Source organism: Montipora capricornis, chromosome 4, assembly GCF_036669925.1.
Source record: "Montipora capricornis isolate CH-2021 chromosome 4, ASM3666992v2, whole genome shotgun sequence".
In the NCBI taxonomy this organism is placed as follows: domain Eukaryota; kingdom Metazoa; phylum Cnidaria; class Anthozoa; order Scleractinia; family Acroporidae; genus Montipora; species Montipora capricornis.
Window position 1 is genome coordinate 53,080,955 of NC_090886.1, and position 13,532 is coordinate 53,094,486.

Below are 13,532 nucleotides of genomic sequence, written 5' to 3' on the forward strand. Positions count from 1 at the left end.
ACTGCACATCCGTCGCCTTGTTCCTGTACAGACAAGCGTGCCAGATCTTCTTGGATTGGCAGTCCCTCTCCTGTAGCTGTCTCAGAAGGGCGATAGCTGTCTCCACAAGCGTTGTGGACGCTTGATCCATTGGCCTCCTCAGTAACAGGCTCCTCTTCATGGTTTCCAGGTAACCCGTTGATCTGCTGGTCATCTTCACCAGAGTGAACTCTGAATACACTCTCCGATGCTGCGTGGAAATTAGGGCTGGTGTGCTGTGCGTCAAGTCCCATGACAGGATAGTCCCTTCCGCCGGCTTGCTCAATAGTCATGTCAGCCAGGCGCCGGTCTCTCGTTGCTCCGCTCTCAGTAGAACCACAAAGCTCGTTGTATGGTCCACCAATCGGTCCAGTGGGTACCACAGCAGCTTCGCTCAGCCCGTTGGCTTGGTTAGCCCCTGATCCCATAAGTTGGCTCTGTTCGGGCGCCTGCCGAGCCCCTCCGTCACCAGAGAAAATCGAGTCCGCGGCGGCATTTTCTTCAGTGTGGTTCAAGCTTCTGGTGTGATTAGTGGCTGTCTCAGCAGGGAGGATCGGTTGGGTCGAGTGTCCACCATCCCCTCCCTCATGTACGGGTTCGCGGCCTTCATTAGTCAGATTCGCAAGATCAGAGCGACTGTGAAATAAAATGAAATGCTCGTGTGAGCAAGCTCACGGATCAACTGGAGAAGAGTTATGAAAGGCTCCTAAGAGCTTCCCCATGGTATTAAGTTAGCATGCACCTGCGTTTTTTTGCGGTGTTGGGAAGCTTAAGCACGAGACGTTTTTGACAACCTCGTTGCGAGGGTCTCTCTTCTCTGCCTCCGTTGACGAAGGAGGCAGAGAAGAGAGACCCAGGGAACGAGGTGCGAACGGCAACCGGAAGTGAGCTGTTTTCCTTTTCAACTTGTCTTCACGAAACCACATTTATGTTGCTAAGTATTTTTCTCTATTAGTGATCATCGGGCGGTCTGGTCTTGAAGAATCTAGGAGACACTACTGTCTTGGCATACGAAATGTTTACTTCCGCTTAGCTTGCCTTAAAAAGCACCCTGTTGTCCCATTCGTAGCGGGTCAGGGGGGAGGGTTAGGGTGGAGTGGGGGTAGATCTGAATGAGCTTTTACACTCATTGCCATTTAGGATGTTGGACGAACGAGCGAAATCGATCGATATTATCTATTGCGACAAAGAATTAACAAGGAAATACCATGCGTGCGGTCTTTGTTAAATATAACCTTTACCGATGATCTGGGCCCCAGTCTATCTTAGTACCGAATAGCTGATGTCATGTACAATTGGTTTTCGGTTCAATGGTGATAGCTGAGCGTTCGTCGTGCTCGTGAAAAGCTGGGAGTCGCTTCTCTGCATTCACCGAACCAACCGTTTAGTTTTAGGGTTTTCTTGTTAGCTGAACACGCACCCGGAAGCAAAACACAAGCACTATCAACAGTAAGTCAGAAAAATCAGAAAATTAGAAAATCAGTCCCCAAAAAGGTGCTAAACTGAGTGTTAAGCTTTCACTCATTTTGAAAATGCGTTATGACGGTTTGGTGAAAAATTTCCACCCCTTTTCAAATTAAATAATCATTGACTCAATTTGGGTGTGCATCACGGTGGTGTTACTATAATCTTTTTGCAGTCAGCTCGTGTAAAGAGACAGCTAAGGAGAGAACATGTCAATCCCTGAATAATAAAATACTTTCCTAATCCCATTACAGGAAAATACTCCACGTCAGGAGCCCATAAGTAGGAGCGAGCAACTTCCATACTAAGCATTTTTAAAGACCAATCTATTTTTGGACTACCTTTGCCGCAAAACAACAAAGGCAGTTGCGGTTCGGTGACGCTATGACGTCAAGTTAGTTTCCTGTGATTGGTCATCGAGATTCTGCGGGAGTCTTATTCGCGGGAAATTTAATTAATCGAAAAATAAATCGGTCTGTGAAAACGCCGTAACAGAAATATATGGAAGTTGCTCGCTCCAACTCATGGGTTTCTGTCCACGTAGAGATAATCTACTTGGCGCGTGACGTGTTTCGCGGGTCCTGTATACATTGTCGCGGGTCCTATAGAAATAGCCCAATTTCGATATATTAAAAATAAGTCCTAAACAAAAGGCATTATCTCGAGGCTCTGGGGAATAAACTCATACAAATCCTAATATTAATAAGCCATTATATTTCCGAGTTCATGTCTGCCTCCTCTTCAAAGCGAGTCTAAGTGCGAAGTTTTTGTGAGGAAAATTAGTTTTCATTCATATGTAAAGTAGAACTAAAAAAATTACCATCACAAAAACTTTGCACTTAGACTCGCTTTGAGGAGGAGGCAGACATGAACTCGGAAATGGCCTATTCCCCAGCCCCCAGAGCCTCGAGATGATACCGTTTGTTCAGGACTGAATTTCAATATATTGAAATTGGCCTATTGTCTCGGGTCCAGAAAATAGAAAACAATTGACGTATGCTTAATTTTAAGATTTTCGTTTATTTAATTGCTCAAATCTTACATATTAAGTTTTTTTTTGTTTAAGTGCTACTACGATTAAAAAAAATCAGTTCTCGTTTTTCTTCACATTTGGAAAGTACTTGCATTTTATGCTCAACAGGCGAAAGTTTTTTTTTCTAATATTAAGGCTGTTTATTTTAAGTCCACACTTGGTGCGGTTTCGACCGATAAGCTTTCAGCGATCTGGATCGAGGAGAAAGTGATGTCATTTACTCACACGACACGCGCCAATTAGATTATCTCCACGTACATGCCACTGTTATGAGCGCTAGCACGATAAAATTACATTTAAGCCCCGTCTACACGAGTAATTATTATTTGACAATTCTATGAAGCAAATTCATTTGATCGTGTAGATACTTGCCCGGTCGTTCTCCAAAGCCAGGAATTTGCCACATTTTGGGTCGTCTACGCGAGCAATATTTTTCGTACGTGACAACTTTTATTTGTCACAAAAGCAACACGCCAGCATTTCAGCCCGGGGGGGCGGGGGGGGGGGAGGGGGTGGGGGGACTCCCATATAGAACAGACAGGGATGCTCGTCGGAAATTTTGAATTTAACCCCTAAAGGAGACCATCTGGGCGTGGCTCAAGCTTTTCGTGACCCCTAAGGAGACCAATCTGGGAGTGGCTTAAGCAAATTTTGACCCCTAAAAACAAGTTAAAAAGAAAATTTGACTTCCGTTTCTCTTCGCGTAACTAGTCACCTCCACGTCGGTGAACAATTGTTAAGTAATCACCTTCGAGCAATTCGCGCGGAATTTGCTCCAACAAATTTCCTAATCTTTGCAGGACTAAATGAGTTAAAATCGTCTTTTTGTGCTGTATTATCTCACTGTTTTAGTATATACTAAAACAACTATTCACCTCAGCGTCGGTGGCTAGTGGTGGATATTTACCTCGCCGCTTCGCCACTAGCCACCTCCACTTCGGTGAATAGTTTTAACTATCAACTTCCGAGGCAACACAACCAACACAGAAAACAGGAAACCACCGGACCCTCAAAACAAGGAAACATTCAACCTCGTTCCCAGGGTCTCTTTGTGGTTGAGAAAGGAGGCAGAGAAGAGAGATCCTGAGAAGAATGGATTAGAAGCGGAAATGACGCAAGTCACACAAAGCAGTCAAGGTAAGTGATCGTCCACTGCATAAATCACTATGCATTGGGTAACTCAATTGGTTTTGCTATTGTTCATCCGCTGGCTAGTGATTTATCCGGTGGATAATTCTATCGCTTGAACAACTGGGGCCAGCAAAACCAATTGCTCTATCCAATGGATAGTGATTTATCCGGTGGGATAGCGTTATCCACCTTTTGAACAACTGGGGCCAGGTTTGGTAATTTGGAAAAAAAATGCACGTGAAGAAACTTCAGGAAAATCTGACCGCCTCTGTGAAAAGGAAGGACTAATAAGGAAAGGAGACCCGCCAGGGAATTAACAAGCTATTGTAATAGAATTGTAGGTGAGTCTTAAATGGAATTCTTTACCATTAGAGCTTAGATTAGCCCCCTCTCTGACAACATTTAAACATGTTGTTAAAAACTTTTTGCTCAGCTTCTCGGTGATCTGTCTAGTATGGAGTGTTGATTACTCTTTTACAGATTATCCCTATGGCTTTTTACAATTTTTGTTACAATTGATTTTTTTCTTGTTTAATATTTAATATTTAATACATGGAAAACTATATAGTTGTTGCCATTAAATTGTAATAAAAATCAATAAATAAATAAATAAATAAATAAGTCACTGGTAATGGGAGCTAATTACTAGATGAAGCTCAGGTAAGAGCAACAAAAACAATCTGAATCAATGATCAGTAGTTGTGTTTTTGTGATACATCTTTTTTATTGCTTGATTAAAAACAATGTAAAATAACTTTACATTGCAGGAATTCAGTGAAGGTCTCAAAAACCCCACTGCTCCAATACTGTCAACGAGATTTTCAGAGAAGCAAGTTACAACATACTTATGTCCTTGGCCCCCAATCATACAATGTGGGCAATTAACTGGTGGAACTGACACTCTTGGTAATATTGCAATTTCTTAATAGGATTTTTGTGACAATAACAGAATCAAGAATACAAATATACAAACTAATTTAAAATAAAATTATTAATGTTAGCAGTAGTAGTAATTTTAAGATAAAAACTAGAGATTAATTTTTCCGACGTTTCGATCTCGCTGAGATCATTTTCAATTTTGAAAAAAAGTGAATAACACTTGGCCTATAAGAATTAAAATCACACGTGATAATATTAAAAGCGATAAAAATGTGGAAACATGTACTAAGCGTTACAAAAGGTAAGTGATAAAAATTAAAAAAGGCTTGATAACAATAGGACAAAAGCTTTACAAAAGAAATATATATGAAATACTCCGAGCTATAAAAATAACTTTGCACGGATGGAGTCAGACTGCGTGTTCAAAGTTGGCTGACTCCATCCGTGCAAAGTTATTTTTATAGCTCAGAGTGTTTCATATATTGTTTTGTAAAGCTTTTGTCCTATTGTTATCAAGCCTTTTTTGGTTTTTATCACTTACCTTTTGTAACGCTTAGTACATGTTTCCACATTTTTATCGCTTTTAATATTCTCACGTGTGATTTTACTTCTTATAGGCAAAGTTTTATTCATTTTTTTTTCAAACTTGAAAATGATCTCAGCGAGATCGAAATGTCGTAAAATTTTATCGCTAGTTTTTATGTTAAAATGTATTTCGAAGAAACTACTTATTAAGTATTAGTAATGTCATTAAAATAGAAGAATGACCATTAAAATTAATATGACTGTATACACTTATAACCACATTGATATGATTGATGCATATCTGGATTTCATGTACATATTATTTTGACTTCATTTTTCTTTTCCTTGTTCAATTATGCTTGAATCAGCAATGTTGTAGATCGCAACACCATAATTTCTTCAACCTATTTGTGGCAGGATTGAGGAGAGGTTGTAGAAAATATTGTAATGTAACAGCACCTTGCTTTTTTGTGTTTAACGGAAACTGTATGGACAGCTGTAGTAGTCATGATTCAGGTAATTGTATATTATGCTTTTGTTATTGAATTCATATTGTATTGCTATTTTGCATTGAAAAGTTGTTTAAATGAACTGCATTCAAATGCTGATAATAAACCAAAAATATCATATGTTAAAGGTGTTGAAAATATTGGAGAAAGGTCTCACAGTTAATGAACTAACATTCAATAGGAACAAAATGTACTGCTATTTAATTTTTGTGTGAATTGTTAATTATTCTTTGTTTAATTTTGTTGCTTAAGCGACTTATACTGCCACTGTCATACTTTTTATATTCTGACTTGTAAAGAGAAAAATATGTTAACCTTTCCTTGAAAGTTTTCTTCACTATTTCATGGTCACTATTACCATCTCCCCTTCCCTCATTATTCAGAAGGAAAATGATGGCAGGAACACTTCATCTGTGCCATGCAAAGATCCTTCTTTCTAGGGAGAGGATTTACAGGTATCTTGAAAAAAAAATTATTTAATGCATGTTTTTTCCCTACAGGGGCTCGTTTCTGAGAGCAGGTGTTTCAACAGGGCAACGCAGCACAATTGCTAAGTTTCATGCCTGTTTAAAAGGGGTCAATCAGCTCGACATTCAGTGTGATATCTTTGGTCTGAAAAATGCGTCAAAAGTTTCGGAACTTTCAAGAAATGACCCCTTGTATAATTTTTCCCTGTCAGAGAGTATAATATCCTTGAATTTAGTCAACTGTAACAGTGAAAGGTGCATGTACTTTTGCACAATATTTTTTAGTCATTGGACTTTACGTTGTTTATAAGTTATGAGATTAATAAAAGATGGTGCTAACTGACCTATTACATTTTTAAAACTTTGCTGCTTGTAAAACCATCATGCCCAAATGAGCTTGAAGCTGAGACATACGTGGCTTGAGATCAAAGTTTGGGTATTTAGGTAATAGCTATATCTTTTTTATTTCCTTTATCTGAAAGCCTTTAAGAAATTATTTTTTGTGGTGGGTAAAATTTTGTTAATTGAACATGTAGACATGCACTAGTAGACTGTGCAGGGCTCATACAACATAATTTTGAATAGCGGCTGATTTACTTTCTTGTTTTATTTTGCACATTGTATGACATGTCCTATCCAACAAACAGAGAAAGAAAAATCTTTAAGATGCTCAGGTGGAGGTAATGGTAAATTTATTCCACATAAGTGGCCCTGTTTTTCAATCAGATAGTAGGCTTGGCACTTTCAGCACTTTGAGGTGGCAACCAGTTACTATAGAATGAAAAGAAAGCAACTGGAAGTTGAAATTGAAGATCTGAATGGCAGAGAACAAAGAGGTAATAATGATAATCATTGTAGTTTAATCATGGCTTTTCCCTGATAATTGGCAGTTGTTTTTGTGATATTTTTTTATTTCCTCCCAACAATAATTCAGCATTTGGTAAAGGAAGTGTGGCATTTTAACTTCTGCAACTCAGTTCTGCTGTGCAATATATTGTTCATTAGTACAGTCAAATATTTATGTTGAGGTCGCTAAGTACGTTTCCACTCTTTTCAAAAGTGAAGTTGTGACTCAGTGCAATACCATATCATAACATTTGAAGCATTCGTCATGTCATATTTATTATTATCTCTGTATAGGGCAGTTGAGTTTATGCTGATTGATTGTAAGTGATTGAAGGAGGGAGGCTTTCCAGTGGTCATAGCAAGTAAACCAGTTACCCAAGATTAAATTAATAATAATCAGGGTTGTCATTAAGTGTTGAAGCAGGTGTAGCACTCAAGATTCCACCCGTAACATGTAAATAAATGGTCAAAGGCCATGTAAAGGAAGGCCCGAAGGGCCAGAGCCCCTAGGGGGTTCTTGGGGCATGCTCCACCAGAAAAGTCTTCAAATTAGACCCTCGGAAATGCATTTTCCAGCCCTCTGAGGTGCAATCAATCAAAAAGTGATGAAAATAAAACAGGGCAAAAAGATAAACTTCACAATGAATAAAGATATTTACTAACCATGTGGAAATGGTCATGCATCACAGAACCTTGAAAAATGGTTAGTGGAATCCCATTTATATCAAGTACGATGCATTGATAATGATTTTGTTACTGAAAAAAATGGCGTCGGAATCCAACAACAATCGATCAGGGGTGTTCTTCAAAGGTTTCTTACAGAAAATGTTTGGATTTTTATTAAAAGCGCGTCTTAGAATCATGAACACAGACAACACAAGGCAGTAATTATATTTTCTGTAGAAGGTAAATGTTTATAAATAAATTTCAATTTGTTTTGCACCATGAATATTCATTCTGCAGCAACCATCACCCGTAACATTGACTGGGCTCAGCCGTAACAGGTGTTACGGGTTACGGCCCCTAATGACAGCCCTGATAATAATAATAATAATAATAATAATAATAATGGAAACTTTATTTGTCTTTGGGTACAGTTGTAAATCTCTCTACATATAGGCAATTAACAACTGGCTACTTGAAATTGAAGTGAATCAAACAAAAAAATTAAATCAAGTTTTATTAAGTCTGTGCTATCCCAAATCTTATTTCTATGCCAAAAGATAAAATATGTTGCTTAATGGCTAGATTTATCATTTTTTTCTTATATAGTGTTGTTGCTTTTTGTCAATAAGTGTCAATAACAACAACAATAATAATAATAATAATAATAATAATAACAACAACAACGTGGGGAGAACTGCATCGTCCCCAAGAGATATCAAGACACTGAAAGCAAAGTCTCTTTTTTTCATATTCCTTGTTCTCGTGTGGCTCCTTTGATAATTTTCTTCCACTGCACTCGAAATTTTGTAAGGTATCTCTGTAGGGTGTACCTCTTTCCCCAAGAAACCATCCTTCCTGCTGTTTCTTTTTCATGTGAATCTGCATATGGCTGAGTCATAGACTGATCGAACCATGCCACTTGGCCACAAGGTTTGTGAATCGCATTTCCTCATCGCAGACTGCCATCTCGTTGATCGATGGCATGAAACACCTTGTGACAAACGTAAAGGTATACCTCTTTTGCTGGTGCGCCGATTGGGATGAGCGTGCCGTCGATCTCCCCCATAATCTCAGGGAAAGCTCCAACAGACTGAAATTTAGTCACAGTTTCCTATAAAAGATCACAATAGTTAAGGCGGCGGACCCAATAAACTACGGCTCTTAAAACTTGAAGTGATTAACAGTTAAATGTGTGCATCAAAATATAAATCAACATTTTTGGAACATACTCTTTAATCATATTCGAACATCACTGTTTATCTGCTGTGTCAATTCGTATGACAACCACGGGATGCGGACCGCAGTGAGAACAGCATTTAGGAAAACTCGTTTTCTCCGAAAATGTATACTGTTATGTGTCCTTTTTACCCCTGTTTTTTGGGAATATGCCTACCCGAATGGAAAAAACTTTTGAATTTAGGTCTAAATTACAAACACGAAATAGATTTAAATAAATGAAAATGGAATGCTTTCTAATGATCGTGTGCAGTACTAGTATACTAGTAGAGTTTAATACTTTACAAGTCAAATTAATACCTTTGTAAAATTATGATAAAACACTTAATCTCAATGATTACACTCAATTGTTCTCTTGATGAGGGAAAGATTATCCACTCGCTAGCAATACACTTTAAACACTGAGCAACGGAGTGAACACAGCGACTCGCGCCTGGCCTTGGAGATTCCCCTGTTGCCTTGCGACGACTGTCAAGAAACTTCCACTTGCAAAGTACTGTAAGGCTATCTGGACCTAAAACTGATTAAAAACAGTTGAGTCCCTGACCAGACTCGAAAGGGGCCTCTTAATCCACAAAGACGTTGAAAGTTACAGTGGTCAGAACATAGAAAAAAGGAAAATTACCCACCTGAACCTCCGCCGGATCTAGCGGAAAATAATAAATTTCGCCTGGTGTTGCGCCTCAATGCAATGTGGTCCTTGAAACTTGGAAATAACGCACTCACTTCTTTCAGGTGACAATCTGTAACGTTCAATTACCTCGCATCTTCTCATTTCAGTCAATACTGTTCCTTGTCTTTAATTTTTTTTCTCATGACTTGGTGTTAGAAGTGCTCCAACGCCAGCCATTGTTAGTCACACTTTCCCGGGAGCTCGCGAGTACACGTAAAATATCTCGGGAAAACGATGTTTTTTTCGACCCGAAAACCTCGGTCCTCTGGATTGAGCAAACATCAACACAACACAACACAACACAACACAACACAACTAGGACACATACAGTTTGACAAACTGTTGCAACGTTGAAGAAATGTGATCCACAGAATATCGAAGTTCTGTAAAATAGGAAGTGAGGGCAAGTACCAAGAGAATAAAAACTCCTACTATACCTATACAAGCTGGCCATATTATCCCCACGAAATTTCTTCGAATGTTGTTAATTTTACGAATCGGTTGAACTTCTTGATTGTTTGTTTGAAGATAGTTCAGACAGATAGTTCAATTTTCAGCTCTGAGGGCCTCCACAACAAGAGCGCTCCTCGTTGTACTCAAGCCCAGGAGGTTTTGATTGTATCGGAAAACGGGCCGTCTTTATATTCCCATTCGGCGTGATTGACATGAATGTCATCAACAGTCTCATTCATTGGTCGACGACGCATGGACTTTTCCTTTTGGTGCACCCGAGCGCATGTAAGCGGATAAATTAGCGCATGTGGGCGGTGATATTGGGTCCTATTTTTCCGACAGAGCGCAAAAACCGCTGATGCCAATAGAGAATAATGACGCAATCTCGTTCCCAGAGTCTTCGTTCCCCTTGACCAGCGGGTCGGGTTACGAGAGACTCTGGGATAATCCGTTTGGATAAAGTTTTTGATTGGTTGAAAGTCTGAGCATGAGCAATCAATTTCGGTCTCGAGGCGAGTGCCGCGAGGGGTTTCCCAGAGCATTGTTTGTTGATTAGTTTGGAGCCAAAGTAAAGAGGGAGAACCTATTAAATCTAATGGAATGGAATTGTCTCTCACTGAGTATTTATGTCTTTAAAATGTATTCATACCGAATCTTCAAATTGCTGTATATTATTATATGAATCAAGATCTTCTCGTATATTTACTTACGTACATGTGAGTGTCCTGGAAAGGTGCGAGAACCTTTCGCAGATGAGTTTTTGGGTAGAGAAAGAGTTACTGATGCAAAGAGAACTCGTTTGGCTTGTGACAGTGCTGTTGAACGCTTTGAAAATATCGTGGAAGGCCCGTCTCTCTGACATGCAAAGCAATGCTTTCGGTAGGTTGAAAATTTTACTCGCGTTTCATTTGGTTTCATTACACTGCACTGTTCTCAACCTCCATTGGAAAGAAGAGGTCAGATCAGATATAGTGAATCAAATCAATGAAATGAGATGTACATCTCACATCCAATGGAACTTGTCTTACATTTTAGGTACTTAGAAAAACTGGAAACTTCAGTTGTTGACTTTGTTATGCAAATACTTAGCTTAACGTTTAATTTATGATGAAATAAAAAAAAATGGTGTAATATAAAGCTCGACTATCCTCTAGAGCCTATTTCTTGTAGCACTTAAAAGTCAGTTACAAAAATGACACTTTTCTCTTGAGTAATTAAGTACTTCTTTCTGAAGTACATGTACCTTAACATACCACTACATAAGGAGTTTTTTTTCCGTAATTGCTCAGCCCACAGTATTAATTACAGTGGCGGTTATTATTTGCTTATTGAAGCCACAGTGATCAAGTGTTTGAGACTTCAAATGTTGGTTGACTGTATGAGTTCTGGCCCCAGTTATTTGAAGGGGGGATAGTGCTATCTGCGGGATAAATCACTATCTACTGGATATCCAAACTCAATTGGTTTTGGTAGTGTTTATCTGCTGGATAGTGATTTATCTGGCTCCAGTTGTTTTAAAGGTGGATAACGCTCTCTACCGGACAAATGGCTATACACTGGAAAGTGCAGTTGGTTCCGCTATAACTTATCCACTGGATAGCGCTATCCATCATTTGAACAACTGGGGCCTGGTGGATAGTGCTATCCAGTTTTTGAACAACTGAGGCCAGATCTTTATCCAACCTCTTTTCTCTGCCTCCTTTGTCCTGACAAACGAGGCAGAGAAAAGAGACCCTGGGAACGAGATTGGTCTTGATCATCTCTCAGTTTTATATGTACCTGTTTGATAGACTTTGTAAAAAATTCTGTGATTGGTTAGCATCCCATTTAATGGAAGGGACAAAGTTTTTGACTGCTTAACCCATTGACACCTCAAACGCCCTAGGATGACCACAGTTGACGACTAGAATCTCCCTGGAATTAGACAGAGTAAAATCTGTCAAGTCTCACTCCCAGGGGTTAAAGGGGATCAGTGATACCCCTTGTTACTCTACAGAAAAGAGAGCTAAGTGCTGCCATCAATGAACTACCTGGCTCATTTAGTTTCATTATCTAGACACAGACTTAATGCTTTTACAGTGTGTTTGGGAGCAACTTTACAGCAGCCTATATTTCTGATAAATTTTAACAATTTTGTGAAACAAAAGGAGAAGGTAGCATTGCAGACTGTGCAGTATTTCTAGTCACTTGAGAACGTATTCCACACATCCCCTCAATTTAAATTTTGTCTGAACATTTAAGTTGTCAGTAAATTATACTGTCTATTTTGAAGTTAGACTGACTTCTTCATGTTGGTATGTACAGTTGTCAACAGTTTCTAATGTAATTTTTTTTATGCCAACAAAAGAAATGTTTAGGTTCAAGGTTTGTAGACAAGTATCCGTTCCTGTTTGGAGTGTTAAAATCAACACCCTTAGGCTTTTTTGCATTGCTAGGCAGAGAGTTGAAGAGAAAAGTACCATTTTAAAACTTGTATGGTGCTGGCCACCCTACTGAAAGCCTTTGGCTGTGAGGAAGGGATTACATTATTTGGGGGGTAAGATGGGAAATGAACATTCTCAGGGTAATGTACAATGTATATATAATATTGTAACGTCCAATCTGTCAAATTTGATGGTTCAAAATAGGTACTGACCTCCGATCATCTGGAAAAATGGAATATAAAGTACATTAAGGATGACTAGTCTTAACCTCATGAAGAAGTTTCAGCTTTTGCAGTTTTTATTTTGCTTGATACATACCGGTAATTTCATTGACCTTTCGGTGTGCATCTCTCTGCTCTCCCAAAGGAATTTGACCTTACTTAAACGATTATGTGAATTAAACAGTTTTAAGTGGGGATGTTCATGTGCTGTGCCCAGAGACCGACGATTATGAACAACAGCTTTTCATTATTGCTGACAATGAGGTTCTTCTGGAAGTAAGTTCATACAAACAGAGTCTTTCTGCTCAGTTTGGGGTACATTACATGGTTAACCTAGAGTATCCAAGAAAGCCAACATGTCTGCACTGAGTTTCTTGAGAGTATGTATTTAGCATTCGTCAAAAAAAATGCCCTGAATAGAAAAGGTGTCTCTACTCTTTTAGCTTAAAGTTAATAGCCTCTTATTACATGTATTAACAGTTGCACCACCACAGGAGCTTGAACTAACCTGCATGAAAGGGTTTTATTAGAATCTGGGACCTGGGTACTAGCACCCATCTTGCACTGAGTACAGTACCTGCTATTGCTCAAAGGAGGTCTCAAGATCAAAAGCCAGACTATATATAGGGGTGCCTGCGCACTCTGTCACAAGGTCCCTTCTACTTTCAAACTTAATGGAAACCTGACACAAAAACATACCTGAGTCCATTTCTTGATTTGTCGCACAACAGGCGAGAAATAGTACAGAACATGACCATGTCAGGCAATTAACTCATACCATGTCAAATCATGTTATGTTACCGGTATGTAGTAATTTGTACTATTACTAATGTGGTCAATTAAATTGTCACATGCACTGGAAAGTTTTCACAGGGCTGCCATAAAGGACATTCACCTGTACCAGCTGTTAACCCTGAGCTCACATTGTGAAGGAAATGAAAACTAGAATCAGTTTTTGATATATTGCAGGTGAAAATTAATGACAGCC

The 13,532-nt window shown here is 39.0% G+C and overlaps 1 long non-coding RNA gene across 2 annotated transcripts in view; it reads left to right on the plus strand.

Annotated features, from left to right (window-relative positions):
• The first annotated feature begins 5,194 nt into the window (after positions 1 to 5,194).
• Positions 5,195 to 13,532, plus strand: part of LOC138047390 (uncharacterized) — a 14,600-nt gene continuing 6,262 nt past the window's right edge. Inside the window, exons 1-3 of one of the 2 annotated variants that reach the window (XR_011131835.1) lie at positions 5,195 to 6,014; positions 6,674 to 6,862; positions 7,167 to 7,230. This is a non-coding gene — a long non-coding RNA (uncharacterized lncRNA). Of the gene's footprint in view, positions 6,015 to 6,248; positions 6,863 to 7,166; positions 7,231 to 13,532 lie in introns of those variants that run through there. The other variant, XR_011131834.1, reaches the window with a different exon arrangement.